The 14,609-nt window shown below is 37.6% G+C and overlaps 1 pseudogene; it reads right to left on the bottom strand.

The window, feature by feature from the left end:
* Positions 1-14,304: 14,304 nt before the first annotated feature.
* Positions 14,305-14,389, bottom strand: LOC132012726 (U6 spliceosomal RNA; annotated as a pseudogene).
* Positions 14,390-14,609: the final 220 nt, after the last annotated feature.

Genomic DNA, 14,609 nt, shown 5'->3' with positions numbered 1-14,609 from the left:
GCCAGGTCAGAATTCCTGCATCCCTGATCATAGAGTATGGTATTAACAGAATCCCAGTACAACAACGACTCTAACAGTACTAAAAATGACTAAATATATTTGAAAACTTAAGCAGTTATATAGAAAACATAACCTATACCCATGTCCCATAAAAGGACAAAGCAAAAATATTCAAATTACCAACTCAAAATGAATTGGCACCTTAATTCCGCAGAAAATTCTATACTTCGTTCTGCTTATATTGAGTTCTGTGGACAAAGAGCCACAACTGATATCGTTAAGATCTGGGGCCAAAGCACTGCAGAAAGAAAAATCATTCTTTTCTCCAACAAATATTAGATGAAACTCACTAGGCGCCAATTGTATGTTAGAAACTATTACAGACCCTGAGGGACTGAACTAGAATATACCTGGTTAAAAAATAAAAGTTGCATTCCCAACCCCAGGAAGTACAAGCGGGCCAAATTTTTAACATGATATTTTTATATTTTGAATTTGGAACAGGAATTTTATATTAATACCCATGCAACAAACAATGACAATAGGAATCCTTCTTAGATCACAGATAATTTGTATTCGTCCCTTGTCCCCACCCCCAAGAGCTTTGAGGCCATGGAGACATAATTATCAACAACACAATCTCTGCTGTCAAGTTCAACATCTGGAGGGGACTACCTCCCAGGCTGGCAGAAATCTCACATGGCCCTTTCTACACGGATGCACATCTCCTTATTCACTGCCTTCCATACATCCTCTGACCGACCTAGTTCTGATTGTCCCTTTCTAATTCTTGTAGGTCATCTCTGTTCCTATTCTCATCTAGCCCAGCTTGATCCATGACTGCTCCCAGGTTGTGGGGATGGACTTGCCCAGCACCTGTGCTCCTCTGAACCTCATCTGACCCACCGTGGGTTCCCAGGCTCTGCTCCTGGGCACGCTTCCTGCTGGGCAGGCACCTGGCTCACCATTTGCTTGGCTTCTCTTGCAGCCTGGCTGTTCTCCTCATACCCACCTCACCTCCCTTTCCCACCTCCCTGGGCTGTAAGAGCAAGCACATAAATCAGTCACTATTTATTTGTTGACGTCCAAGAACATTTCACACAAAAACATTCCATTTCCTAAGCCAGGAAACAAAATGAAATCAAAGACATGTTTACAGGGTAATACATTCTTACAAACTTTACTACCTGAAGTTTAGAGATTTACTAAGAGTTAAGTTTCCCCTTTTACCTTTATTTGAGATATTAAAACAAAGTTTTAGGAGAACTAAATGAATAACATGCTATTCAGATCACCACAGGCAATGGAAAAGGACACGGTGTAAAACCCAGTTTGTAAATCTCCAAACAGTCAATTAGCATACCAATATGAGCAATGAGTAGACCTTACAGCCTTTCCCAAGCAAACATGGTAATTAAATACAAATTACTATGTAGCCTGGATATGGTGCTTTACAATGTACCCCACCTGCCAACCAGCAGCTAAATTCATTCCAAGACTGTCTGGCCAATTAGCCGCTTCCCATTGGGTGACTCAGGCTTCCTGTGTGAACACCATTTGCAAGCATGCACATCAGATTGGGCCTTTTGTTCTCAGAAGGCAGATTTTCCAAGAGACTCAAGAGCGGGTCTCTATCTGGATAAATTTTGCCTCAGCCAGAGAATGTATTCTTTGTACTTTACTTCACAAGAGGCTGGAGATATTCCAATTTCAACACCAGAATAGAATCCCCAGGTTCCAAAAAGAAAAGAAGACTATCACATATTTTTCCTACAGGTGATTGTAATTAGTAAAAGAAAAATCAAACATAGGATTCTGACAACTTCATCAAAGGCCCTTGGCAAAAAATTCAAGTAAAATGTCTAATTTCTTTTATTAGATAAAAATAAATCCAAGAAATCAGGTCAAGTGAAATTTGATGGCTTATTTTATAATTGATTTTGCACATGGGTGCAGAAATATAGATGCCTAGAATTAAAAGAAAAAGCCCAGTACTTAAACCTTGCAGCTGAAGAAACAAGATACTCAAGGTCATATAAAGGGGGAAGTAGGACAAAGCCTAGCAGTGTTTCCACCACTATACTCTAAGTGAATTTATATTTACGTATATATTTGTAATATGTACATATTTCATGTGCACAAACACAGATCTCTAAGTAGTTCTCCACATGCATTTTTATGTGTGATCTTCACCTTCTGTATTTGGGGGTGTCCAACAACAAAGGACTTGCGCTGACAGAATCACTCTTACTTTATGTCACAGGAGACATGAGACTCCAACTAGGTAAATGTAGAATTTTTTTTTTTTCTTTTTGTAATTTTGGAACATGTAATCATCCACTCAATGAATGTTTATTTAACACGACCAAATGCCAGGCATATAGACTGTGAATCTTATGGGAGGAATCATAAATAGGCTTCAATTCTTGAAATAAAACCAGTGATCAACAGCTCATTTCTAGTGCTCTGTTAAGGAAGATTCTAAGGAGCTGTCTGAACTCAGAATAAAAGAGTGGTTATGATTAGCTTTCACGGACCATAATGAGTGTAAGGATGGTAGCAAATGTTTTACTTAAATGATATTCCTATTGTAGTTTTTCCCAGATCCTACATTGCCTACAGATTCTACCCTCCTTGTTTCTGTTTAAATGTTTGCCTGAAGTTGCACAAAAGGAATAGTTGCTTGTGGGTATTACCTTCTTTCCTTCTAATATGAAAACAAAACAAAACAAAACAAAACAAAATGGGGGAGACTCCATAGAGTTAGGGTTGGGGCAATAGAAATTCAGGGCAATTAAAAACAACTAGTCTGTCACTATGGAGGTATTTTCCTAAATCGGATCTTCGTGGCTGTAGCGACAGACCATGTTAAAAATGACTGCTTTGCTAGAGTTACTGGGACAAAATATGAGGAGTGTTTTTGGAAAGGTTCTTTATTAGAAAACTTTGTTTTTCTTTTATGACTTATAATACTGATTTATTGAGAAAATTCACTCTTTCTTCATTGATAAATACAGTCCAGTCCAAGTTTATAACACTTTCTGAGTAACTTTATCAAATCAATGGGTCTTTTTTCATCAAAATGAAATCACAGATATACATTAAGTATGTGTTTAAGCTGGAAAGGAAAGAAAATCGAAATGGTTCTATTATTTCCCTGTTGAAAAGGCTTTTTGTAATCAGTACAAGTCTTTCAATGATGGTTTCTTTAATCACTTGGTTGGTATAAAACCATAAGTGACATGCCCTCAAAATCATGAAGAGAAGCCAGGAAGTCAATATTAAGTTCACCGTAAGAATATGATGAATTTGCACTATTGTCTGGTCTCATTATATTCTTTGTCACAAAAATGAGTTATCACAGAATTATAATGTCTAGTATGTTCTTCTTTATAATACATTCTTATTCACATGACAAGAATTACGACAAGAGGAGAAAATGGACAAAATTAATCCAACCTCATGACAGAAAATACTGCATCAAATTAACTTGTGACAGGCTAGTATTTTTGTGAAGGCATTTATTGATGGCATCTGTCTTATCAGTCTACCTACATCAGTTCTTTATGTGCCTCATCAAAGATCTATCATGAGTAGAACCCTGGAAAAAACATCCTCTGAAAATAGTTTAGATCCAAAGGAAAGAAACAGGGTCATTTTGTACATGATCTTTGGAGGAAATCCCTAGCTAAATCAATAACTTGGATTTTACAGCATTCCTCTTAAACAAACTCCATCCTATTTTATCCCTTTTTTGAGAACTTCTTACCACTAGATTTGGCAGCAGAAATTCATTTACAGATTATATTTTAGGGTAAAAAAAGGGGGGGGGATAGAAACATTTCAAACAATAAAGTAGTTAATACCTTAAGGTACATTTGTTTTCTACTTTGGATCTAGGTAGTACTCAATGCAGAATATTCTTATAATAATAGACATAGTGCAAATCATTTAACTAAAACAAATTAGCTAAATATTAAAATGCAGTGTAGTTACTCTGTGCAAGACAGAAATGATATTGAGGATGAATGACAATAGATGAATATAACTCATATTTGTTCCTATGTAAATAACTCAGACCAAGGTAGGCTGGAATAAACAATGTAAAGATTTTTAAAAGAAAAAGGTACAATGAAATGTGATGAAGAAGAGAGAGGTCACTAGCCTGGACCAAATAGTTATCTTCAAAAATTAAGGCCTGGGCTGCATTTACTCTGGGAATTTACCAAAGTCCAGGTATGGCCCACAGCGCTGTAAATTCAGAAACTTATGCATGCTTACTGTACAAGAATGTTCTCTAAGACGTGTCAAACCAGAAGACCAGGGTTTTTTTTGGTTCCTTTTGCTTCAAATGACCACTTTAATGAACCAATTCATTTTCAGTGACCCAGAAAGGAAGATTATATTTTCTTACGTGTACCCAGAAAACAACACGGAAAAAAGTTCTAATCATTAAACAAAAATGAAAACAAACATGAAATTATCACTGCATTTCTGCACAGGGGCAGTAATAACTCTAAGGAAATATGACAATTTCCACATCATGCCTCCATTAACTCTCATTTGGATTTGGATGTAAGTTAGATGACAAAGGAGAAAAGACATGCATGGAGCTAATCAGATCCCCAGTGATTATTCAGCTGCACACACAGCAGAACACAACAAGCTCCTCAAACAAGGTTCTCATTGATGGATGCCTAAAATATCTATTCTGGTCCTCCTTATTCAGAAAAGGTGATTTAGTATGGCATTGTACTTTCATGCCCGATTATATACCCATTTGCCTTTCTTCCAAGGTGAATGCAAGTAACATTTAGCTCAAGTGTCATTTCCGTAGGAAGTTATGAAACATGTATGACAAAGGTAATCAAGTAGGAAACACCAGGCTTGAAAGTATTACAAGTTGCAGGTCAATCTTGGTTTTAAGAGTTATTCTTCTGTCGTTAAAACACACGAATAAGACATCTACTCTTCCAGGTAGATTTAACCAATGGACATTTACCATTGTAATTACCTATTTCTTGTTGGAAACACACACTAATTACCTAACCTAAATTTAGAATAAAAGTTTGGGAGCTAGAATCATTATTCTGAAGACTCTTGTCTGTGCTTAAATGAAAAACTGTAATGAACTAGCCAAACGAAATTGAATTCAAGTGCTTTGGGAATTGCTTAATATTTTTAACCAGTAGAATAATATATCTTCTAAAGAAACTGTCATATTCACTGAAAACAATTAAATTTTGGAGACTGACTTATTAAAGAAGTATACTTTCTGTTAAAATAATTTAAGATTACCTTTCACAATGAAACAAAAGAAAAACATGTTGTAAATATGTGATTCACTTGTCCAAATCATTGTCTTGGGACATCATGAGAATTTTAGCAATATTTCATCACCAAGAATAATAAAGCAGGCCATAGTAGTTATTTTAAATACAGTGAATGTAATAAAGTTTATTTCATCAATTCTACACTAAGAAAAATTAATTTCAAGTTAGAAAATTAGGAGGATCCAATTGAAAACATACACACACACACACACTCATAAGTCTACCATGATGAAATACTATGTGTCTAAGGGGAAAAAGAAATGATCTAATTAAATCCTTGTACTTTAAATCTTTTATAATTATACAAATATTGACCTTCTCCATCATTCCTGCCTCTGCACAGGTGTTACTCATCTAAGGAAATAATGTCAGATGCCACTGGTACTTAACTATAGTTCTAAAATTTTCTATTTTGATGATCCTTGACATATCTTGAAATAAAGGGATTATTCGGAGCTATTCTGCTATTACTTTTGAATACAGTATTAAGTAAATTATTTTCATGATGCATTGTCTTTAAAATTATTCTGTCTCATTCATATCTTTCACTGAGAATAGTGGGGCATACCTCATTCATTTTCAGATAACACATGTCAGCTACTGACTGCTCCTCTCCTCCCACCTCCACTTACTGCACTGCATACATCTCTTTAAACTTGTCTTAAACCCAATTCAATGGTTTGAGCTATGGGCATTTGGCTGCTTCCTTCCTTATGCATCTCTATGCAACACTGCTTCCTTCATATATCTCCAGCTGTCCTGGGATGTCCTAGATAAAGAACCAAGATTGTTTACTAGTTTCCACATGAAAAACACTCACCTTGTGTATTCTGGACTTGTTAGCTTGACTAGGGTTGAGGAAGGTTGTGGTCTTTGTTGCCTTCCAGGTTGTACTCAGTCTTCGGTTCCCATCATCTCTGATCTCTCCCACTCCCTATGGACCAATAAGCAGAAAGTTCCCTCTTACCCAGCAGTATAGCTCCATCCAGATCTCGGCCTCTTCATTCTCAGGTCTTAGCTTCTATTCTGGGAAATAATCAAATCATGCTACCAAAAATTCTTGTGTTCTCCCCTCTTTTTTTTTTTTTTTTAAGATTTTATTTATTTATTTATTTATTTGTTTGTTTGTTTATTTATTTTGACACAGTGAGAAAGAGGACCAAGAGCTAGCTGGGAGAGTGGCAGAGGGAGAGGGAGAAGCAGGCTCCCCACTGAGCAGCAAGCTGATGTGGGGCTCCCTCCCAGAACCCTAAGATCATGACCTGAGCCAAAGGCAGACATTTAAGCAACCAAGCCACCTAGGCACCCCATGTTCTTCCCTCTTAAGAAAAATCTGATAAGTATTAATCTCATTACCTTTCTATCACCCACAACTCCAAGCACATAAATTATTTTTCTTAAATATTCATTGAGCATACACTTCATTTAACACTTCGGGGACTCGCACAAAACTAATGAGGTTGAAGTGGAAGAGTCCTGATGTCAATTTCCTGTTACATTAGGTGTGAAAGGTTAGAAAATAACAAAACTCTCACACTCTCATTTTCTTCTTCTAGAAAATGGGAACAATACAATGTAGTTGCATGAAATCAAAAAGCAGTTATAAGAAAGTAAGAGTATGAAAGAGAAATAACAATTCATGGAAAGTGGTAATTCTACCCACTATTTCACTCTTTGAAGCTATGTTCACAGGTGATGATGGTACATCTATGCTAAACCCACTGCTCTCTGGCAGTTAAACTTATGAAAAGAACCAATAAATTTTTTTTAAAGGTCTCCTGGCCCTTGACAAGTGCAACATCGTATCCCAAAGAGGGTAACATTGAATGATTTGAGTTCTGAATGCAATCTCTATTGAATAATATACAAATTATATTACATTATTATATGCATTATATATATTATTTGCATTACTGAAGGACTCATTGTAGAATTTGTTTAACTATATTGAGTCTATTTACATAACACCTTATTAATATACAAATTTTTAGGAGTACCTCTGAAGACTCATAGAGCTAGAAAAATACCTAAGATCTTCTAGTCTCATTCCTTCATTTCCAGCTAAGAAAATTGTGATATAAAATATTTGTATTGCACTGCCCTAAGTGTGATAATAAATGAAGACTCTTGATTGCTAGACTAGAAGATTCGTGATTCTTTTTCATCTCTCAACACTAGCTGCACTCTAGGATCAACCAGGGGACATTTTCAAAACAGCCATGTGTCACCCTAGCAATTCTAATCCAGTTGGTTTAGGGTGGACTCTATCATCTACATTTGTTTTAAAATCTTCCCAAGTGATTTAATATATAGCCAGAATGGAGAACCCAGTCTCCTTTGGTGTGTAATGCTGAGCTATTTACCCTTAACTCCATGTAACTGGAGGCAGGAGGCAGGGAGCAAGGAATACACATAGTGATGAAGTTCACATTACTGCCCCCTGGAGAACATACTCAAATCTGACCCCTAATTCACTAGTTCTTAGATTATGCTTTTGCTGAGCTCTATCAAAATGTGCAACCATGAAACTACTATAACACTGTATGTTAACTATATTGAAATTAAAATTTTTTAAAAATGCACAATCACTAAAATCAAATACTCAATTTTTTCTCTTAATTCAGAGCACAATATTAAGCTAATGAAATAGCATGTCCTCACTTTAAGAATTTTCCCCAGTAATTATTTCTAAATCTTTGACAGATGTTAGAGATTATCCATGCTAAAATCTAGCACAAGATGGTATCTGATTAAGCACAAATTTTTATATTTGTTTCCTTTAAATTTAGAATACCAAATATTTTATTATTTTGCCTATTGCCCAATAAACATCATGAATATCAGATGTATTGCCATTTATACAAAGTGAGAACAACTACTCTAATTTCTTATTCCATACCCCTACTTGACTTCAGTTTTCAAACCCTGAAATTTTGTAGTCCTTTCGACTGAAACACTCTTGAAAAGAGTAGAAAAGAAATTATTTATTGGATTGCATTTATTCTTCTCTTAGAGTTTTCTAGTAATCTGTTGTGAAGATATTTCCTTTTTTCTATTCATCATTTTCTCAGTTTTGTCTCACTCACTAAAAATTCTAGTTTAAGATTCAAAAAATCAGTTTGAGTCACTAGATTAAAAAGAAATGCATGCAAAATCTTTGGAGTTAAGAGTAAAAAATGGCTGGTTTGCTGAACAAAAAGCAGAAATTCAGTTTAGAACATGAAGGGAGAAAGCATATGGGAGTGCTAAGAAATGAGGAAAAAAGGCAACCATCTAGCCATCAGCTAGACATCATTGTCAAGACTGAATGACTTCCTGGATCCCTTGGGGCTTCACTCTTATCTGATTAGATGTTCCAGTGCTAAAGAGTGCCCTGATCACTTTCATGATCACTGAATAGGGCTATAAATTTCCTGATCTATACCAGCTGCCAGATTATAATTCCCAATATACTACTTGATATTTCTTGTTCAAAAAAATTATATAAACCTTCCTAAGTTACATGAGGTTTTAAGTTCTACACTCTCGTCCCAATTTACTTTCCATCCCATCCCATCATTTTCACTGGTGAGGAAAATGACGCCAAGGTCACAGAGTAGTAAGTAGCAACAAGTAAATGTTTTGTCCAGGATTTTAACTTAAATTAGTTTAAACCGTGACCCTCTCACACTTACAAAGAGCATTATTAAAGAGTCTGTCTTGTGGGTATGGTGGCATTTGGGCTGTACTTGGAAGTCTGTAGGAGTGGGAAGAAGGGAGAAAAATAAAGAACTAAAAGAGTTTTGTTTTGTTTTGTTTTGTTTTTTGTCCACCTAGCAACCCTAGTATTCTGGAAAGTGTGTCCCTGCCCCACCTCCAACAGGACTATAGTTAGTGTGACAATAGCTTATTATCAGACTTGACTCTGCTTTCTTGGCTATAGCTGAATGATCTAGGGATAGGTTAACCCAAGATGGACAAACCAGAGTTCTTCCCAAAGCCAAGTTGGGTGGTTGTTGGCCATATTTCCCACAATGGAGAATAGATCTAGGCAGTAATTAAGAATGACACCAATAGAGAAAATCAAAGACGGAGGGCAGAGAGATTTCTATAGTTAAGTCCAGGGGCTCATTTGTTAATGTGGCCTGTTTTATGATGCTTCCTCCCAGAACATCATCATTCTATAAAATAGTTCAGGATATTTGGAATAAATCTCATCTTTTGCTAAAGCTGAGTCCGTTTGAGATGTTGCCACTTGAAATCCAAATAATCTTAACTCATACATACAGTCTCAGGGATGAGATGTTGCAAGTGACAGACCTGACTGAGTCTGGGGAAAGGGGAGAAGTGGGAGGATTCCAAGACCCTGAGCTGAGCAGATGGCGGTCCTTACTCTGTAACAGCAAAGCAGCTGGTGAAACTATCACTGATTGTCTTTTGAGTGCACACGACGCACTCACGAAATGTAGAGCAATTGAGGACAAGAGATCAACATTTAAGGAAACTGGAGACTGTTGGCTGACTCTTATAAACTGAAGTACAGTATTAAGAGGGAGGAAAAAACCACACGGCAACCTGGTCCACTTGAAAGCAGAGGAGAACCAACGGAGGAATATAAATTTGTTATGGGAAATGCTTTCTATCTCGTGACTTGAGATTAATGAAAATCAGATAATCAAATCATGTTGTGAAAACAGAATAAAACACATGATCCACTCTCCTAAGGGTGGAGACCAATTAGGAAATGGTAAGTACCGGAAATGGGAGTGGAAAGAGATGAGAAAGCTGGTGACTCTGTAAAGACTGATCCTCCTTGTGTCTCCATGTACATCACACTTTCTAACTTCTACCCATCAAAGAAAATGATGCTTCTAATTGGAAAGCAGTTTGTGAGCAGCCGTAAACTTTCTAGTGCACTTTAAACCGGTGCAGCCTCCTCCCTGTTGGGTCCATTCTTGTTTAATTAGGTTGATAGCTGCAGAGAAAGAGCTCCCAGGCATAGTGTTTAAGAAGCAGAAGTCCAAGGGCCCAAATACAAAGAGCATGACGTGAGCTTGTCTTTCAAAGGTGGATAGGATTTCAGCAGACAGAGAAAGGAGCAGAGAGAAAGACAATCAAGTCAAAGGGCAGGATGGAAAATGCCACATTTTGTGAAAGGAGCAGGTGATAATCTAGTACATTGGAGCACGGGGCACATGTGTAGAAGGGCACGGGAAATTAAAGCTGTCGGCAACATCCGGGGCTATAGAGTCTATCCACTCAGAAGCCTCTTTCCTTAGTTCTGGCTTCTTGGCTTCCCTTTTTAGAAGCAAAATTCATGGTCTAGTCTGATTGCCAGACAAGTAGAGTGTCCTTGTGATTCCTGTTGGTTCTACAGTAGCACTCCACCAGGCCTGCTTTACTAGATGACCCAAATTCCTCCTCACCCCCACAAAAGATTGTTCTTATTTTATTTATGGGGAGTGGCAGGGAAGAGTCAGAGGGAGAAGCAGACTCCCCGCTGAGCAGAGAGCCCCATGTGAGACTCCATTCCAGGACCCTGGATCATGACCTGAGTAGAAGGAAGATGCTTAACAACTGAGCCACCAAGGCACCCTAAGATCACCCAAATTCTTTTTTTAAGATTTTTTTAAAATTTATTTATTTGACAGAGATGACAAGTAGGCAGAGAGGCAGGCAGAGAGAGAGGGGGGGAAGCAAGCTCCCCACTGAGCAGAGAGCCCGATGCGGGGCTCAATACCAGGACCCAGGGATCATGACCCGAGCTGAAGGCAGAGGCTTTAACCCACTGAGACACCCAGGCATCCCTATCACCCAAATTCTTAATGGTAAAATACATGCCCTACAAAAGAGTTTGAACTTTTCTTAATTATAATATATATAAACATAAAAATATAATTGGCTCTATCTCTCCTTCCACTAACCACTCCTCCTAACACCAGCAAACACAAACATACAAAAATGAGTGTATTCAGATTACTTTTAATGCAATTAGACAGGGACTCTAATATTTTTAAATGAGTATCATCGGACTTGCTCAAGAAACAAGTGTCAACTTGTTTATATGTACTGAATGTATGTATATCGCTATTCTGTTTCAACATGGTAACCAATAATTGTATATGACTATTTAAATTTAAGTAAAAAATTAGTTTCACAGGCACACTGACCACATTTCAAGTGCTTAATTGCAACATGTGTTTAGTGGCTACGGCATCAGACAGCATGTACAAAATATTCCCATCACCAAAAATGTTCTGTGAACAGTGCTGGCTTACATAGAATGATTTAGAATGATCTAGCAACCATATGGCTCAATAAAGTGGCTTTAAACCTTGTGCAACAAGCAGTCAGTCTCCCCCAGGTCACGGGGGGTAAAAAGGGAAAAATATTTTTAAAGGGGAATTAGGTTTTGGGGAAAAATTATAAAAGAACAGTAAGATTGACACTAAAAGTAACTAAACAAGGTCAAGACAAGCTTGACGCTGGTTTGATAATATTTCAGTGGTATTTTTAACTTCCCTCTGGGTCTTCTCCCAGCTAGAGTCTTTTCAGATCCAGCTGTTTTTCTGAAATCTACTTCAGAATCCCTTTCTTATGTTTCTTAGTCACTGAAAAGGAATAAAAGCATCAGGATAGAGTTGTCCAATAATCACAAGATCTGAACAGGAATTCAAATCCAACAACAAACAATCATTTCTTCTTTTCAATGTCTAAACAAAAGAAAACCCAACACAACAACAAAAGCCCTCAAGCATCCCTGAGTGAGGTGGCAGAGGGGAGGGGTTGAGGCACCAGCCCCCATCCCTGCAACCAGCGTTTAGAACAAGTGCACACTGCAGGCGCCTCCAATGTACAAATGGGGCACTTCATCTCTTCCTCAGAATAATCGTGCCTCTGTGAACAGGAAGTTTCCTTGGATTTTCTGTGAGATTTTGAATGTACATCAGAGATAGAAACTGAAAACCCTTGAGCAGACAAGATTTGAGTCTCCTCTTTATTTCCTCTGTGACTGCCACGTCACTCACACATCCCTGCTTGGTGTAACCGCAACCCCAACATTGCACTGAGCCAAGGTTTTCCTTTAGAACATATTTAGAGACTTGAAGTCAAAGGCAAAATAAAACAACTTCCTAGAGGAATCGTGTCCACATACACAGCCACAACCATGGCTCTCCCCAGAAGCCAGGCCTTTAGTTTTGCTTAACCTCAACGTTTTCATGTTTCATGTTTCAACCAAGGGATTGCAACACCACCATGTACTTGATTAAAGATGCAGCCCCTACATAGCACATTTCCAGTAAGATAAAATATTCAGTAGCATGATTTCTAGACAATAAATTTTCCACAGTATGACTTATAGCTGGCTCATCAGCCACAAAAGCTGAATAATAATCAAAGCTAACCTCCATATTTCTAAAAGGAAGAGACTGGTGTTTCCGATCTTAATTCTTGCCTGACATTGGTTAAAGAGGTGCTAATACCCCACATTTTACAGTGCCATCAATATTGCAAATAAATGCACAACACAATGAAAATATTTATGTGTGGTACTATCCAGAAAGATATAGTTAGGAAAAATATGGTAAAGTAGAAGTAACCTTGACAAATTAGGCTTCATTGAAATACTTCCCAGGCCTTGCCCAGAAACATAAATAATTCACAGAACCCAGCACCAAATACAAATGAAGAGCATTTATTATTATTCCATCCCTCTTCTATTTTTTTTTCTTTTTGGCCATAGCATTATTCTTTCATAATGAAACTCATTGTGAACCACTTTCTGTGCTCTCTTGTGCCATAACCTACAAGTTATGTCTAATTCATCTTTATGCAACTATGCCCAAGGATGGGGTGTTTGTGTGCTTGCGTGTGTGTGGTGTGTGTGTGTGTGTGTGTGTGTGTGTGTGTGTGTGTGTTTGGAAGCAGTCCACGGGACCCTTGCAACACAAATCATCATCAGATCATATATGATAAATCAATGTTTGGAAAGTTAATGTCACCTGAAAACTCAAAACGACTGACCAATCCATTAGTTAAAACATGTGGCCATATGACAAGTGTCCTTTACCTGAGAGGAGAAATTATTTAATCAGTGAAAATTTAAGTTCCATTTTCTTCTTTAGAAGAAAGTTTCTTCTAAAGAAGAGAGTTTCTTCTTTAGAAAAGTAAGTGAGAAAATGTATGGATAGAACAGAAATCAATGAACTTGGACCTTGTCCTAAAGTCCTCTCATTAAAAACCAGAATGCTTTATTCAGCTAAGTCAACTTCAAAAAAGAAGGAAATGAATCGTCTGACCTGACTGACGTCTGAAAATGCACTTGATCTGTTCTGTTTTAAATAGTAGCTGATGTTCCAATCTCTTTAATTTGTATAACTATTAATGTTGGCATAACTGAATTTTTCTTATCCTTTAAGATATATATATATATATATATCTTCAATGAAATGAGAAAAAACAGATTATAAAGAATGGAGGGGATGATTGGAAGAAGGAGGGCTAATATATGAAAAGAGAAGAGAAGAGGACACGGAGACATCGTTGGAAAGTTGTGTGATCTATGAACTCCTCCGCACTACCATCTATGAGGGAAACAAAGAGAGAGAATCATCCTTTTCAGACTCTGTATGAGACATTGGAATGGAGTAAAACTTAGATGTGAGTTTGAGCACCAGCTTTCCCCTTTTTCAGTACTGTGTCTGGTCAGGTTATAGACGCTCACAGAGAATCATTTCTCCCAATTATTAAAGATAAAATAATCTTATAAGGATGCCTTGAGGATTAAATGAAGCAACCTCTGTAGGGTGTCTGCCACCTGATAGAAATGTCATAAACGTCAGTTTTCATCCTTATTTAATTGAAGACACTTAACTTGTCCTATGATGTTATGTGAAAAGTTCTCTTGGCTCCATTTCTAAGAACGGAAGCACGAAGGCGTAACGTGTGTGTGTGTGTGTGTGTGTGTGTGTGTGTGCGCGCGCGCGCGCGCATGTGGGTACCACCCCTGCACAGGGGCCGTGCTAATCTTCTCTGCATCGTTCCAGTTTTGGAGTGCATGCTGCCAAAGCGAGCACTGCACAAGTGTGTCCTTAGTGCTTAATCCAATTAAGTTCTGCTGGTTGACCCTCTGTGTTGCTTTGTGCCAGACTTCACGCCCACAAAAGTGCACAAGAGTTCCTGGTTTCCCTCATCCTCCTGAATGCTATGCTTGAGTTACCTCATTCAATCTGCATGACAACTCTAATTCAAAACAGAGTACTCTCCTCTCCAACTTGCAAGTAAGAAAATTAGGGC

Source organism: Mustela nigripes, chromosome 2 (assembly GCF_022355385.1).
Source record: "Mustela nigripes isolate SB6536 chromosome 2, MUSNIG.SB6536, whole genome shotgun sequence".
Classification (NCBI taxonomy): domain Eukaryota; kingdom Metazoa; phylum Chordata; class Mammalia; order Carnivora; family Mustelidae; genus Mustela; species Mustela nigripes.
The sequence above is the reverse complement of the archived record's forward strand: the minus strand, read 5'-3'. Positions and strand labels throughout refer to the sequence as shown.